This window comes from Podarcis erhardii (assembly GCF_964252035.2).
Source record: "Podarcis erhardii genome assembly, chromosome: 2".
NCBI lineage: Eukaryota > Metazoa > Chordata > Lepidosauria > Squamata > Lacertidae > Podarcis > Podarcis erhardii.
The window spans coordinates 112,231,881-112,249,611 of NC_138498.1; the positions used below are offsets into that span (position 1 = coordinate 112,231,881).

General features: G+C 43.9%; 1 long non-coding RNA gene across 1 annotated transcript in view; it reads left to right on the forward strand.

The window, feature by feature from the left end:
* The window catches only part of LOC309337506, a 211,505-nt gene that overhangs the window by 12,128 nt on the left and 181,646 nt on the right, over window positions 1–17,731 (forward strand). Inside the window, exon 2 of the long non-coding RNA XR_014154371.1 lies at window positions 9,662–9,891. This is a non-coding gene — a long non-coding RNA (uncharacterized lncRNA). The remainder of the gene's footprint in view (window positions 1–9,661; window positions 9,892–17,731) is intronic.

Below are 17,731 nucleotides of genomic sequence, written 5' to 3' on the forward strand. Positions count from 1 at the left end.
TGAATTGTGCTTGGAAACGTACAGTGGTGCCTCGCAAGACGAAAATAATCCGTTCCGCGAGTCTCTTCGTCTAGCGTTTTTTTCGTCTTGCGAAGCATCCCTATTAGCAGATTAGCGCTATTAGCGGCTTAGAGGCTTAGAGGCTATTAGCGGCTTAGCAGCTTAGAAAAAGGGGGGGGGGGACTCGCAAGACGTTTTCGTCTAGCGAAGCAAGCCCATAGGGAAATTCGTCTTGCGAAGCGCCTCGAAAAACAGAAAACCCTTTCGTCTAGCGGGTTTTTCATCTTGCGAGGCATTCGTCTTGCGGGGCACCACTGTACTGGGAGCCAGTGTAGGTCTTTCAAGACCAGTGTTATATGGTCTTGGCGGCTGCTCCCAGTCACCAGTCTAGCTGCCGCATTCTGGATTAGTTGTAGTTTCTGGGTCACCTTTAAAGGTAGCCCCGTGTAGAGCGCATTGCAGTAATCCAAGCAGGAGATAACCAGAGCATGTACCACTCTGGTGAGACAGTCTGCAGGCAGGTAGGGTCTCAGCCTGCGTACCAGTTGGTGCTGGTAGACAGCTGCCCTGGACACAGAAAGCAAACAGGTCAAGCTTTGCTTTAATATTAGGACAGATGGGCTCTGTGCCTTTAATGGTTGCGCTACAGGCAGGTAAACAGCAGGTTGAGCTTTGTTTTTGCAGTACTGAGCTCCATATTACCGTTTTTTAACATCCCTAGCTTACTAGAAAATGAATACATTCTCTAAATAAGATTAAGATGTGACTGCAAGATTAAAAATTAAGTGCATTTTCATGTTTTTGTGTGTGTGTTACATAACCTCCAGTCAACTCTACGGTTTGTTACCCATTTTAAGCACGTTCAACGCACACATGAACACACACACATATTCCCGAACCCACAAGTGGCATGAATGAATGAATGAATGAATGAATGAATGAATCTTTGTTTGCATCAGCCATCGGCCATAGCAACAAAACAGCAATGCAATATACAAAGAACAGAAATAAAAAGTTGATTATATAAAACACACTTTAGGGGTCCTGAATCAGAGGTCAAATAATAATAATAATAATAATAATAATAATAATAATAATAATAATAAATTATTTATACCCCACCCTTCCCGGTTCAAAAACCGGGCTCAGGGTGGCTAACAACAAATTTAAAACACTTAATTATAAAAGCAGCATGAAATACAGTATAAAAACATGAATAACAATAAAAAAAAAATCAATTAGATAATCCCCAGGGCTAGCTGGCTGAATTGGTCCTACTTGGGCTAGCGAGGAGGCCAGGGGAGAAGTAGCTGTGGGGTCTCAGAGCGGGTGATCTTCATAAAAGGGGAGGGTGAGGGAAGAGAAGGGAAATAAAAGATCAGGCTGAATTCAAATTAAAGGCCAGGCGGAATAGCTCTGTCTTACAGGCCCGACGGAAGGAGGTTAAATCCTGAAGGGCCCTAGTCTCATGAGACAGAGCATTCCACCAGGTGGGAGCCATCACTGAAAAGGCCCTGGCCCTGGTGGAGGATAGTCTGACTTCCTTAGGGACCAGGACCTCTAAACTATGGTTATTCATGGACCTTAAGGTCCTCTGCAGGGCATACCAGGAGAGGCGGTCCTGTAGATACGAGGGCCCTAAGCCACAAAGGGCTTTAAAGGTCAAAACCAGCACCTTAAACTTGACCCAATACTCCACCGGGAGCCAGTGCAAATAGTGGACCTTATTCTGATTGCCCCAGCTAAAAACCTTGCAACCTTTGCTGTCACCTGCTCATCTTCATCTGCCAAGAGAAAGGACACTGTGGCAGTGGTTGGGCAACCTGGAATGGACAATAAGAGAGGGGTGATAATGTCATTCCTCAAGGCTTTATAAAGAGTGCAAGCCAGAAGGGCATGCGCCACCGATTCGGTACTGCCATCTCCATAGGGTCATAAGCGTTTTTCGTGTGGAATCTGTAGGAATCGTCCCTCAAGTACAGCCGAGGGCGATACATTCAATCTTTCAAGGGTAGAAGCGACAGGTGGCCTGAAAAGAAGAAGAAGAAGAGTTTGGATTTGATATCCTGCCTTAATCACTACCCTAAGGAGTCTCAAAGCGGCTCACATTCTCCTTTCCCTTCCTTCCCCACAACAAACACCCTGTGAGGTGCGTGAGGCTGAGAGACTTCAGAGAAGTGTGAATGGTCCACGTTCACCCAGCAGCTGCATGTGGAGGAGCGGGGAATCGAACCTGGTTCACCAGATTACGAATCTACTGCTCTTAACCACTACACTACACCACAATGGCCCTAAAAGAGCATGAAAGCAGCAAAAGTGGTGCAAAAACAACATCTCGCAATCCCAGGAACAAGAAGGTTATGGGGATGCCCACAGATGAGTGTAAGATGCAGAATATTTTACCAGTGGTAAAAGTTCCTATAACAGCTGATGAGAGTCAAGCAGCTAAGCTGAAGCAACTAGCTTAGACCTCCTGACACAATGAGCTTCTCTGGTAGACTGGAGGGGGAACAAAAGCTTGATTACCTAGTTCCTCCCAAGGTGGGCTAAGCCTGGCAGGACAGCTTGCTCTATGGCTTTAACCCCTTCATGCATTAAGACTTAAGCATGTTGGTTATATGAAGCTGGCTACCCCACATTTCCTGGGAATGCTGATATCATCACATGCTCTTATCATCACATATAGACTAACCTCACCATGCTCACCTGCAAACATTACTTTTCTTTAGTTCCAGAGCTGTATCCTAGTGATCCATTTTTCCTCTCTTTTTTAAATTTTAATTTTTAATTGTAAGTAACAAACCATGCCCATAAAAGGAATACAGCTGTACAGAAAAGAAAGAAAAACAGCAGCTGATGGTTGCAGTTTTAGACTTTCCGAGAAAGGCAATCAAATGAAAATGTCTCTCCATAAGATTCCATGAGTTGATGGAGGGGGAAACCCACATGTGATTGCTTTAACAAAGTCAGTAAAAGGACATTGGTCCTTTCAAACTCTACAATTCTATGATTTTATGTCGTATAGAAGGGGTGAGTTTCCTGATCGCTATTCCTTTTGTGAAATGGTTCATTTGCCCATAATTTTTCCCATGCTTGTGAAAAACGAACTTCAAAACAATTTGCATTTAAAGTTTTCCCTTCCTTTTCCTTTCTTGAATTCACTCATCTAGCTGCGGTTAAAAAATGGAGGAAGAGGCCTTTATTGGTTGTGTTCTTCATCTGAGTAGGGAAAGAAGATAGTAGAGATAATTCTGGGTCTGGTTCTAGCGATTGTCCCATCGTTCGGTTGTTTGAAAAACTTTTCCCCAAAAGGGAATAATCTGTGGGCAAAACCACCACGTGTAACAGAGAGCCACATAAATTGCATCCCCGTCAGCAAAGGTTAGATGTGCTTTGATTAATTCTATATCTTCTTCTTCTTCTTCTTCTTCTTCTTCTTCTTCTTCTTCTTCCTCTGCGATCACTCGTAGCCAAGTAAGATTGTCTTCCATAAACACAGTTTTAACAATGAGTTCGTAGGTGACTGTGGAGGCCAATTCTGTTTTTTTAAAAAATAATATTTATTAAGAGTTTAAAGATTACAAAAAGAAAGAAAAAGAATTAAATAAATAAATATAATACAATACAAAAACAAAAACACTACATAAAACATTAAATTAACATAACAAAACAAGAACAATTAAAAACATTTCCAATATTTTCAATCTTAGCTTTCATTCACTTGTTTCATTGACTTCCTCACACCTCCCTTTTTGTATTCCACTTCAATTAACTGTTTCAGCAATTCCTTTCCATCTTCCTCTGTTTTCTGTCCTGTAATCAATCTTAACATATTCTAACCTTGTTTTTTCCCTTTAATACATTGACAATCTATCTGTACCTAGTTCCTTATAACATTTCTGCCAAAGCGTCCTGAGTTCGAGTGTCTTCAAAGCCCATGACACCTTCGGTAAAGGCTGTTCTCCAACTGGAGCATTCGCAGGCCAGTGTTTCCCAGTTGTCAGTGTTTATACTGCATTTCTTTAGATTTGCCTGGAGACAGTCTTTGAACCTCTTTTGTTGACCACCAGCATTACGCTTTCCATTTCTAAGTTCGGAATAGAGTAGTTGCTTTGGAAGACGGTCATCAGGCATCCACACAACATGACCAGTCCAACGAAGCTGATGTTGAAGAATCATTGCTTCAACACTGGTATTGAATTCTATATAGTCACCAGTGTTGAATTCTATATAGTCCTGCTGGGCACACATGTACCAGTGATCTTTTAAAGCATTTTCTCGAGTTCTAATTGAGATAGATCCAAACATTAGTTTGCTCCAGATTTGTTCCCAGAGTTGTTCCTCTAACGCTCCAGTCCCTTTTTCCTCCGAACTGTTCAGACCAAGAGATAACCAGCTCTGTACCTCTGATCTACATTCTATCCATCTTTTGGTGGCCATTGGGACTGGCAGGATGGAAGACAGCAAAGCCAACAGTAGGTGGCGCCAGAGCCTTTGACAGGCAGAACCAACTCATTTTTGTCCCGTCCCCCCATCCCGCTCCCTGCTGAGTTCTGCAAGGGGGAAACTGAGGCCAAGGAGGAGGAGGCTGGATAGGCAGGCAGGCAGGCACGCGCACACACACACACACACACACACACACACACACAGCACCAGCTGAGGGTAGGCAGGACAGCATCCACTGCCCTATTTGAAGTGCAAATAAATGTTAATTTTTAAAAATATCTTTGTTACACTTGATGGGCGTTTGGTGGAGGGCAAGGAGAACCATGGGGCAGGGTCCAGGATGCTCAGATTACTGCCACCAGGCCTCCCCTTTCATGATGTAACCATGATGTATGAGTGATGTAGTTTGGGGTGGCGGCGCTGTGGGTTAAACCACTGAGCCTACGGCTTGCCGATCAGAAGGTCGGCGGTTCAAATCCCCGCGACGGGGTGAGCTCCCGTTGCTCGGTCCCTGCTCCTGCCAACCTAGCAGTTCAAAAGCACGTCAAAGTGCAAGTAGATAAATAGGGAAGGTAAACGGCATTTCCGTGTGCTGCTCTGGTTCGCCAGAAGCGGCTTAGTCATGCTGGCCACATGACCCAGAAGCTGTACGCTGGCTCCCTCCTCCAATAAAGTGAGATGAGCGCCGCAACCCCAGAGTCGGTCACAACTGGACCTAATGGTCAGGGGTCCCTTTACTTTTACCTTTAACATGTGGATCAGCAGCTAATAAAAGTTTGGGGGGGCTCTTTTGTTCGGGGCTTCCATCTTGCTTCGTCTTGCAGTGAGTTGGAGTCCTGTCATGACAGTTTCAATAAAGACCAAGCCTATCGGCTGCTGTTTTGCTCCAATTTTCCTCGTTGGTGTCCTTGCTTTTTTGTCCAAGGGAGCCCTCAGATTTCTCCATTAACAGTACTTAACTTGAGGTACCACTGTATTGTGATTTTTGGCAGGCTTGGGAGGAAGGATTGACTCTGACTTCCTGCTGATTGTACTGTTTGGTGGTAACCCTGGGTTTCCCCCGGGGCAATGCTGTCTCAGGATGTGGCCGGAAGTCGTGCAGTACAGCAGCTGGGCTGAAGATGAGGAAAGGTTGAGGTTAGTGAATGCCTGGGTGGGAGACCGCTTGGGGATCTGAGCCGTGGAAGAAAGAGGAAATGAAATAATCGAAATAAAGCAATATATTTCAAACAGTCTTAATAAGTCCCCAAGGACAGGTATTTTGGTGCATATATTAAATACATACCACTGTGTGATGAATTTCAAGTTTTTTGCCGGATAAGCCCATTTTTAAATTTACGCCGTAGCTGAAATGAGAGCTATCCACTGAAATCAACAGAGAAATGCAGGGTATATTCTGATGCTGTGCGATGGCATGTCCCTGGCTCCCCGCTCCAACAAAAAAGTATCAGCAAAGAGAAAAAGTGCTATATTTTAAATCTTGGAACATTTTGCGATTGATGTATTTTTAACCAGTTCTTAAACGTTTTAAGAAAACTGCCCTGAGAATGCAAATTCCAATGCTGTTCTTCCCATGTTTAGGAATATTCGCAACCTGCCTTCTGCCAGTGCAAACTGTTTGGCTATCAAACCCAGTGCTGTCGATTCTGACGGAGTGGATTAACCACCATTCCCTTTCCCCAGGGAACTCTGGGAATTGTAAGTCTGTGATGGGGAAGAGGAGAACTCGAATAATTCTCAGCATCCTTAACAAACAACAACTCCCAGGATCCTTTGGGGGAAGCCGCGACTGCTTAAAGCGGTATCGCCGCGCTTCAAAGGCATTGTGTGAATGAAGCCCTAGATGGCTTTTAAAGGTGATTGGGTAAATCCACACCCGCTCTTGGAGATGGCGTCTCTCTAAACACTAGTTCCTGAGACTCACAAGTGGGCAAGGGATTGTGTTGTCCTCAGGTTTTGCTTGTGGGCTTCGCAGAGGCACGAAGCTGCATTAGATGTTCCTTTGCCCTGATCCAACAGGACTTTTCTAAACTTTGGAAGTAGTTTAAAAGTAGGTTACAGCAGGCTCACGTGGCTGCAGGAGATTAGTTAAGTGGTTGTGTGTGTGTGTGTGTGTGTGTGTGTGTGTGTGTCCCCATTAAGGAGGGAAGTGGCATATTGTTGCTCAAACTCTAAACTTCCTTGATGTGGAAAACATTAGTATACACTCAAAACCCTGCCAACAGAAAGAGAATATTGGCACGTAAGGAAGGCAGAATAGCAGGCGACCACATCCGCCTGCTTCTGACCGCAGAGCATGCATGTGATCGGAGGAAGCAGATCGTAAAAGGCAAGATTTCTGTCTTGGGTTGCTTACAAACTGTTTATTCTGTATCCAGAGTCCTCCCATTACTGTTTTGGTTAAGTGGCGTTATCTGCAATCCACATCTATCTTGCATCTTGTCTTATCCTTTCTTATGAAATACTACATTTCGATCATAGCTGTCAACTTTTCCCTTTTCTTGCAAGGAATCCTATTCGGAATAAGGGATTTTCCCTTAAAAAAAGGGAAACGTTGACAGCTATGATTTCGATGCTTCCCCCCCCCAACCCAACCCCCAGCTTCAATCCCAAAAAACCACCCAGCAGCCTGACTGCTTGCATTTGAAGACGGTAATGTTACACAGCTTCGTTCAACTTGCAGGCACAGTAGGCTTTTCCAGAATTCTTACCAATATTGCAAATTTTAAATAAAAAACAATAGCTCCTAATAAGAGTCAAGTAGTATGAACAACCCCAGTGCATTACAAATCACGTCCATGCTGGGAGGCAACATATGTATTAACTCATGGATAGGCAAACTAAGGCCTGGGGGCCAGATCCAGCCCAATCACCTTCTAAATCCAGCCTGCAGACGGCCCGGGCATCAGCGTGTTTTTATATGAGTAGAATGTGTGCTTTTTTAAAAAATGCATCTCTGGGTTATTTGTGGGGCATAGGAATTTGTTCATTTTTTTTCCCTTTCAAAATATAGTACGGCCCACCACAAGGTCTGAGAGACGGTGGACCGGCCCCCTGCTGAAAAAGTTTGCTGATCCCTGTTAACTGGTAGAGAAAAAAACGGGAGAAAAGTTGCTCAGACTGGCCGAGGTTCTCCAGGGTCTTTCTTGATCCCTTGAGATCCTTTTAGGTGGAGAACGCCAAGAAACCTTCTAGGTTTAAAGGCTCAACATCTGCGTGCAAGAGCACTCCACATCTGCATTTCCAAGTTGCACTATAAAGAGGCTTCCAGAATAATTTCGCTTTCCAGCTTGTTTTCCTTCGTTTTTATATTTGAGACAGGTCTCGGTTTCCCAAGAAGTGTTGATCAGCTTCTCTTAGTATCGATTCCATCAGGCTGGCTTGCACAAAACACCGCAGTAGCAGCCTACTTTCACAGGAGCAATGTAGTGTGATAGGAATTTTATGGTCTTAGATATATGGTAATGTTCATAAGCGTACCAGCCAAGCACGTACATAGATCAGCACAGGAAGACCAACCTGGAACCATTTTGAGTCCTAAACTGAGCAAATGTTTTCTCTGTAAGGTCAAAGTGGGAAACCTCCCCATTGTCTCTTTCCTCACAAATCCTGTCTTAAGGGTATGTCTGTGTTTGAATAGGGTGTGAGCCTGTGACATGGTCCAGGCGCTAAGTATTTATCATTACAAAAAAGTGGCCGGGCTCCCTAGGCAAACCAATCAAATAACCTGCCAGACAGGAGATAAACAGCGACAGGAGAAAAACAACGTTCAAATTTCTGTTTTAGACCGCCTTTTCTGTGATGTAGGTGTGATGTATCTGAGGGGTGGTGGTCTTAGGTTACACCCCTTCTGTGATGTATGTATGATGTTTCTGGGGGTGGTCTTGATCTACAGGGTGGCAATTTCAAAAGTCTTTATAAGGCCTTGCGTGCCATTGTTCTGGGTTCCTCCTCCTCTCCTGCGTGTGAGGGGAGCACCCTGTTGCAACAGATCAATAAAGATCAAGCTTACTAGCTGCTTTGCTTCTCAATATTCTCTGGTTGGCCTCTGTTATTTTCTCCTACCAATGGGGACCTATGTAAGGACTCTATATGGGCTCTTGGATACCCCATAAGGGATAAGGCCCGGGAGCAGCATGGACTCACACAAAATCACACCCTTCCTCTCCACGAGGAGAGAAATCGCCAGAAGCGACCCCTTTTTTTGGAGACTGTCCAGTTTCTCAGCTGGAGAGTCTCATTGGGTTCCACGAGGCTCCTCCTTGCATGCCAGCCTGTGATAATACCCTCCTATTCGAGGCCTAGGGAAGATGTACAACATTTCCAAGAACATGGAGTCCTCCTGTGGTCAGGAAGAGGCAGCAAATAATAGAACAGATCAGCTGCTGTTTGGGTATCTTATCTGTAGCTCTGGCCCAATCACCACCAATGGCAAGGGCACAGAATGCAGCCTATAGAGAGATTCCTGGAAGCCTGGATTTGCCAATGTTGTGAGAGGGGAGGTATGGAAAAGCCTAAAAAGGGGGTGGAAAAGGAGTGGGTGGTGGTATGAATTAATGAGAACAGAATACAGTCATACTTTGGGTTACAAACACTGCAGGTTGCATGTTTTCGGGCTGCGGTCTGTGCCAAGCCCGGAAGTACCGGAACAGGTTAGTTCTGGGTTTTGGCGCTTGCGCATGCACAGAAGCACAAAATGGCGTCACGCGCATGCGCAGACGCGGCGCTTCAGCCTGTGAACGCTGCAGGTTGCAAACGTGCCTCCCGCATGTTCGCAACCCAAGGTATGACTGTAGTACAAATATTTAGCACTTATAGAACAAAATTCCAGGGTTCAAAACACTTAGGCACTGCATGGTTTTGCTTTTAGCATTTGTCCTAAAAAACATGGACCTGTGTTACAAATTTCTCTGCTTGGCCATTGTACTTGCCAGACTGGGCTCTGCTGAGAGTATTTCCTGCCCCAGATGTCTATTTAGTTTGTACTAGAAATCTGGCCTTTAGTGTTAGCCCTTTGGAATGAGATGCCAGTTTTTGTTCAAGGCTATCCCCGAAGTGTGACCCAGTCATTTATGGAACGTTAACTGAACAAATGTTCTGAAATTATATTTTATCTCTTGTCAACTTCTGGTGCACCACTTCAGTGGCTTCTGGTTACAAAGCAGTTCATAAATCTGTAATAATAATAATAATAATAATAATAATAATAATACAGTGGTACCTCAGGTTAAGTACTTAATTCATTCTGGAGGTCCGTACTTAACCTGAAACTGTTCTTAACCTGAAGCACCACTTTAGCTAATGGGGCCTCCTGCTGCCGCCACTGCACAATTTCTGTTCTCATCCTGAACCAAAGTTCTCAACCTGAAGCACTATTTCTGGGTTAGTGGAGTCTGTAACCTGAAGCGTATGTAACCTAAAGCATATGTAACCTGAGGTACCACTGTAATAATAATAATAATTTATTATTTCTATCCCACCCATCTGGGTGGGTTTCCCTAGCCACTCTGGGTGGCTCCCAACAGAATTAAAAGCACAATAAAACATCAGACATTGAAAACTTCCCTAAACATTACAAGAACCCTGAGAGACAGATATAATCCCCATGCTTTAAATGGGGCACTGGAGCTGACAGGATAGCTTTCGTTTCTTTCCCCATCAAATTTTAAAATAACCAAACCAAACAAAAAAAAGCATGCATTATTTGGGCTGCTTTGATTGTGCAGGGTAATCAATGTTACCCCACAACTGGAATTATGACATTGTGAGATTCATGTCTCTGGGGGTGGAAGGGTGGGATCCTGCTGCATAATGTGTTTTTTTAATGCTTCGTAAGGTCAGGTGGTGCAGGAGGTGACACAAGACTGCTGTTTTTGCTGCAAGGCACTGACAAGGCTTCCCTAATAGTGATTTAATGGCTGAGGTCACACAGCCATTATGCAACATTTTTGTTTACACAAGCCTATGTAGGATGCCGACATGTGTCTAAGTCTGGTTTCAAGCTTACCATTGATTTCAATTATTATTATTTAGGAACGTTTTAAACAGTTGCTTTTAATTGTGTGGTATGTCTGTCTCCTCCTGCCAAACCAGCAGTTCGAAAGCACGTCAAAGTGCAATTAGATAAATAGGTACCACTCCGGTGGGAAGGTAAACGGCGTTTCCGTGCGCTGCTCTGGTTCGCAGCCTGGTGTTAGCTGCCCTGAGCCTGGTCTTGGCTGGGGAGGGCAGGGTATAAATAAAATTTATTATTATTATTATTATTATTAGTCAAAACGAAGGGGGAAGGAGGGAATGCCGCTGGCAAAGTGGCGCAGCTCCCCCCTTCCCCCAACGGCCCGGGGTAGGCTTGGGAGTCATGGGCAGGCGGCACGCCAAATGTCACCCCCCTCAGCGAAGACACCTGGGCGGTCCGCCCCCACCGTACCCCCCTACCTCCGCCCCGACCCCAGGGTGCAACGGCACACTGGTTGAAAACCACCACCTAGGCATTTGATGGTAGAAAGACATTGTTCCTGGCAAAACCTTGATATCCCTGGCTGGGAAAAGGGTTTTTAAAAAATATTTTCAGAATATTTTAGCAGAAACTGAGTGATATTTGTAAAGAAAAAGATCAAAGGAATGTATACAAAGCAGAAAGAAATGATCTTATACAATGTAAACCTGTGTAAAAAAGAATGTTATATCAAACAGTATAATGAGAAGGATGAGAAGGATTGTGCGGATGAGAACGTTTACTATGTAAATAACTTTGTCTTTTTTAATAATTTGATTTCTTTGTTTCTTATCTTTGTTACTTCTTTATTTCTTTTTTTCTTTATAAATTTTCTATTTTATATAATTTTCTTTCTTTTTAACCTGTTAAGAGATAGTACATAATGTTTGTATAGACATGCAAATCTTTTAATCAATAAAGAATTGATAGTAAAAAAATAAAGAAATTCAGAATGCTTTTAAAAAAGAAAAGTTTTATTATTGATGTGTTTGCCACACTGGGCTCCTTCAGGAGGAAGGGTGTGATGTAAATTGAAAAGCCAATCACAATACTAATTCATACTTGGCTTGTTTACACTGTATCCCACCAGGCCGCTCGCTAGGTGAGTTCTTAGTTGGTGGGGATGAAAGAATATCACCCACATCTTGACAGCTGTGTGGTTTCCTGCTTACACAAGCAACCAGCTAGGCGGTGGCCCTGGAAAAAGATCCCCCCAAAGAAACAAACAAATCGGGTGTGTGGAAATCCTCCATACAATGATAAGCTTCCTTGTATAATCACAAGATAGTGCTGTGTAAGCTAGGAAGGGCTGATGACCTTTTTTTGTTTAATGCAAAATCTAGATTAAATGCTCTTGGGTTGACAACAAGTGGAAGGAAGCAATTCTCTCCCCTCATCCACAAAGCATGTGTCATTGTGATATCCTTTGCCAGCAGGTGATGTGATGTCCAGTAACATAAGCTGCGGAAGTCGGTTTCTCAAGAGGAACACGCTTCCTGTCTTATTTCTAGGTATTTGCCCCTTCCATCCTGCCCATATCACCTCCCTCCCCATTTCCTCTTCTGCGTTGGAACGAGTCATATCTGCACACACTTTCTCCTCCTCAACTAGACTTCTCCTTTTCTTCCAGTGCCGGCCCACCCAGGAGGCAACGTGAGGCAACTGCCTCAGGTGGCAGGATACACAGGGGTAACAGATCCAGCCTCCAAGGAATGCATTGCCCACTGCTATGGCCACTGCTGCAGTGTGCTCCTTCAAGGCCAGATATGCATCCTCCTTGGCAGCCCCCCATGCCAGCTTGCTGCTGGTCTCCCCCCACCCTTGTTACTGTGGTTGATCTTTATTCCCCCTTCCTTATTCCTGATGGAGATCTTCACTCATCCATTTTTCCATGGCAGACGGGAGGCGCCATTTTGTGGCTTGCCTCAGGTGCTAGAATATCTTGGGCCGGCCTACTAATCCTTGGTAGTTGGACGATGTATTATACAGTTGCCTAGGGAACTGCAATGCCCCCCTGTTGAAGCCTGGCCTACGCAGAGTGCAGAGAGTGCAGAGCTACAGTTCCCAGAGCCCTGAACTTATCGCAGTCCCCAGGATTGTTCATGGCGATGACACAGCTGCATACACACCATGGCGTGCCTCTGAGTCTCGTTCTACCCCCTAGGACCCTTGAACCTACAGGACTGCCTCTCCCGGTATGCCCCACGGAGGACCTTAAGGTCCATAAATAGCAACTCCCTAGAGGTCCCGAGCCCTAAGGAAGTTAGATTAGCTTCAACCAGAGCCAGGGCCTTCTCAACACTGGCTCCGCCTGGTGGAACACTCTGCCTCATGAGACCAGGGCCCTGCAGGATCTGATTTCTTCCCGCAGGGACTGTAAGACAGAGTTGTTCCGCCTGGCCTTTGGCTTGGAATCAGCTTGATCCCCTCCCGCTCTTTCCTTTTTCCTTTCTCCTTCTGTGATGGAACTCCTATTTGGGGACTTCCCTGGCTTTTTTCTGGCCCATGTAGGACCAGTTGGAATAGTTGGCCTTGGTGAAGATTTGACGTTTTCACCCTCAAAAAGATTTTGATTTGAGTTTCTATTGAAATGAGGCTGCATTTTAATGTTGTATTTTAACCTTGTTTTTAAGCTGTATCTTAATCAATTGTTTTATATCTGGTGTTAGCCGCCCTGAGCCCGGTCTTGGCTGGGAAGGGCGGGGTATAAATAAATTTTATTATTATTATTATTATTATTATTATTATTAAGTAGACCTGCTGAAATTCATGGACATTACTGGGTTTGTTCATTTTAGTGAGTCTACTTACAACTCAACACACTTGAAGCACCATGGCCTTCCTCCAGATTGTGGGAATGGCAGCTTGTTATTTATTTTGGGAATTGTAGCACTGGGAGGGATAAACCACAGACCCCAGGATTCAGCTGGGTTGTGGGTGTGCTTTAAATGTATGGGGTTGTTTCCAATGTTAGTCCTGTTCAGAGTAGACCTATTAAGGTTAGTAGACCTGACCAACTTAGGTTAATTAATTTCCTCAGTTAGACTCTTGGTACAACTATTTTTCCCCAAAATTTTTATTGGTTTTTACAATATTATCGATAAACAGACACACAAAATGAACAAACATAACTAACTTAACTAACATAAATCATAACCTTATTAAAAATAACAGTTATTAACTTTGTAAAACGACTTCCTCGTTTAGACTCTTGGTACAACTTGGTTGAAAACAGCCGATGGTGTGCGTAGCCCGTGGCTGTTAAAAGTGGTATAACAGTGCTTTAAAGTGGTATAATAGTGTGGATATGACATCATTTGATGTTCAAAACGTCGCCCATTTCCCTTCTACTTTTGCACCCCTTTTTCATTTCCTCTGTTCTGCACAGACTCATCACCTAGCGTCCCCTTTGGCTTCCTTCTCTGGTGCCTTCCTTCCTGTTTTGCACCATGTGGTTTCTCTTAAGGGCTTACTTGGTGGTAAGGGTGCCCTGGGACAAAAAAAATGTGATGGTATTAACAAATAGAGAATAAGAAAAGGGGCAGAACTATGGACGTAAACCATCACAGGCAGACGGCTCACAGTTAACAAGCTTTCCACGAATCATAATTTCCCATGACTTTCCTTTCATTGAACATATTTTACAGGAGGGCTGCTTAAGAACGTAAGCACATAAGAACCCTCCAAGTGTCCCTATTTCCCAGGGACAGTCCCAGATTTACAGAAGCCATCCTGGTTTCTGATTTGATCCCTGAATGTCCCACTTTTCCTTAGGACATCTCTATTTTCATAGGAGAAATGTTGGAGGGTATGGAGTTATGCACACACACACACCCCAAGTCAAGGAGATGAGTAACTATACAACCTTTAGAAAAAGTCTTAAGACAGCCCTGTATAGGGAAGTGGTTTTTTAATTTTTTTTAATAATATTTATTAAGTTTTCAACAAGAAAAAGGTTACAAAACAGTAAAAGGAAAACACAAAAAATACAAAAACCAAAAAATAAATAAAAAAAGGAAAAAAAACCCTCTTTCTAATATCTTACCACTCATTTACTTATTTTCATGACTTCCTCACACCTCCCTTTTTTGTATTCCATTTAAAAATTTGTTCAGCAAATCCATACCCTAGGGAAGTGGGTTTTTTTAAATGTTTAATGTTTTATTATGTTTTTATATATCTTGGAAATTGCCTAGAGTGGCTGGGACAGCCCAGTCAGACGGTAAAACAACAACAACAACAACAACAACAACAACAACAACAACAACAACAACAACAACAACAACAACAACAACAAATGCAGGACATCCCTATTTTCATTAGAGAAATGTAGCTGGTAGCCATTGATAACATTGCCAATTTCCCATATTGATACTTGCATGTCTCTAATCTGAAAGAGAGAGAGGGATGCAACATTCTCACCAAACGTCCCATGGGAAGAAATAAATTACCATTTTCTCACAACCTTCAAGTAGAAACCACATATGCATTCCATAAAGAGGTGTCTTAAGTGTTTCAGTGGGTTGGATGACTTAATTTGATTTCTCTTGTGCAAGCGACCCTAATGAGATTATCTTGGTTGGAATCTTGTTGTTTCTTTGGAAGAAGCTCCAAGGTGTTTAGTAAAATAAGGCTGTGAGTGCAAGGCCAAAAGCACACAGCTCAGGCTTAGAAATATCTGCTCTGCAGGTATTGCCCCCCCCACCTCCTGTTACCTCATCAGATTCAGAAAACAACAAAGATGGCCGAATGGCGAACAGGGAATGGCTGGCCAAGGTGAGGGAACATTTACCTCAGGGGTGCGATACCTGAGTTCTCAAGAAGTGATATGAAATGTTTACGAAGGCAACTGGAAGACGTCCAACAAGTTCAGCTTGCAATCAAGCAGAGTTTAGGGCTTGGCGTTGGGAAATCAAAAGCTTCCTTGGCTGCCTGTCACAATTCCGTGAGAGTGATTTAGTCACATTAGGTTTATGCAACAAAGGCAGGTTAATGTGATGTAACAAACCCACTCTTCAAAAAAAAGAGGACCAGACTTTTTGCAGCAAAAAAGGTATAGCACCCCTTTACCTAAAGTTTAGGGTGATGATCGATTGACGGGAAGTTGTGCAACCACCCTGCAAACAGATCTGGATGACTGCTCATAGCTATCAACTTACAGATTTGAAAATAAGGGACCAGCAGCCTCGAAAATAAGGGATCAGCAGCCAAAATAAGGGATCAACAATTACTTTGATAAAATACATATTTTGTTGCATGCAAATAGCTTTAGATCCCTATTAGGTCCATAAATTACCGTATAGCACATATTCAACACATAAAAACAGCAACAATTTGTTGTTGACAAAGCACAGCTGGACATAGAAAGGCCCCCATTACCTTCAGTAGCTTATTTAAGGGACATCATCAATAAGGGACAGCAGTGGGACATGGCGCTGGGATAAGGGACTGTCCCGCCAAATAAGGGACGCTTTACAGCTATGTGACTACTCAGTGAATAGTGGGTGTTGTACAACGTCCACATGAGCTTTGTGAAAACAAATCTGGATGGATGCTCAACAAACAGGCCATCTGGAAGCTGCTAGGCACAATGGCTGTGCCCTCTGCTTCTACAGTCAAAGAGGCAGCAACACTTCTGAATGCCAGACCCTGGAAATGGCAGGAGAGGAATTGTGTTCGATATTTGATACTGCTTTAAATGTATGGTGCCGATGGGGCTTGTGTGTTGCAAGAGAGAGGAGCCCATAATATCTGGTATGGCAACATGCTTTCCTTTCACCCACACGTTCGCCACGGAAAAGTGGTGAGGAAATCCAAGGCTGATGACAGCTTTTGAAATCCAAATTAAACGCATGTCACAGGGCAGCTTCACGCTTGGTTTTGTTGCAGGTTCGCCACAATAACACACTGGTCTCAGGTCACTGCACACACACAAAAGGCAGGGTGATCGCACGTGTCACTTCGTCGAAAAATGGGCCTACGTTTGTCAAAGGGCTTTGAATGGGGCTGCCATTGTGAGAGAACTGGAAACCTCATCACAAATTGGAATGAAGTACACAATGAACTGTAGTTTTTGTTTCCAGATTGCATATCTGCTCCTGATTATTATTATTTGCCGCTACCACCAAACCTCAAATATGCCTTTTCCTTCCCTTCCTTTGCCTCCCACCAAAGCCTCAAGGAGGAACTTAACATTCTTCCTCTTTCCCCCTCAAAATGGTGGGGCTATGACGTGCCCCTTGCATCTGACAGGATTTGCTCAGCCTGATAACTCCTCATCTTTTTTTTTTAAGGGAATTTCCGCACTGCAGTTCATTTGTGCTCTTGGTGCTTCTCCCGCCTGCACTTTCCCCCGTAACATCAACACGGCGTCATCCTCACCAAAATACCACCCTATTTTGTTTCCTCGTTTAATCCAGATGATTAATCACCAAGGGGGGCTTAGGATTTGTTTGGCTTGCCTTTTCAAGTTCAGGTGGAGTACAAATGGGGCTGTCACCCATCAAGGCTTCTTTCCTGCTGGTTTCATATATATTTTTTACCTTGGGGGGGGGGGTCAGCGTCAAATAAAACCATAAGAAGAGCCTAAAAATCCATCCAGTCTGGCGTCCTGTTGTCACAGTAGCCTCTTTCAAAACCATCCTAGTTGGTGGCCATCACTACTGTACCTCTTGTGGGAGTGATAATTTTATTGAGTAATGCAACCATTTTGAACCAAAAGGGGGCTTTTTAAAAATTGATTCCACAACCCCAATTCACAGGCTGTACTCCACAACGCATCCAAAAAATATGTGGGATGACCAACATGCAAAAGGTCTAGTCAAGACACGAAAGGGTTAATGCCATAGAGTGAGCTGTCCTGCCGGGTTTAGCTAGGTCACTCCTCCACACTCTTCGAAACTTTCACCCCTGTGACTAAGATAGTTTTACTGAATGATGTATGGAAAATCACACGAACCTGACCTTTGAAGGGTTTGTGAGTAAACCAATTGTTAGTTTACCAAACGTGTGGTCTTTTCCTATGCTGGAAGAAGAGGAAAGCTTTATAACTCACAAGGGCATCATTTTAATGGTCTGATAGCCTTTATTTCCATGTTATACTTTGCTACATGTTTGTGTCCTGAAGTTGGGACTTCGGGGCACCACACACAGCAGCTGTGCTAAGCTGCTTGGCTGTGCTAAGGTGTTCACCCCAGGAAACTCCTTTCTATGCTCAATTCGGCACGCTTTGGGTGTTCCACCACAGAAGCCTGTTTCCTGCAGTCACCAGGTGTGTGAGGGAGTTGCACA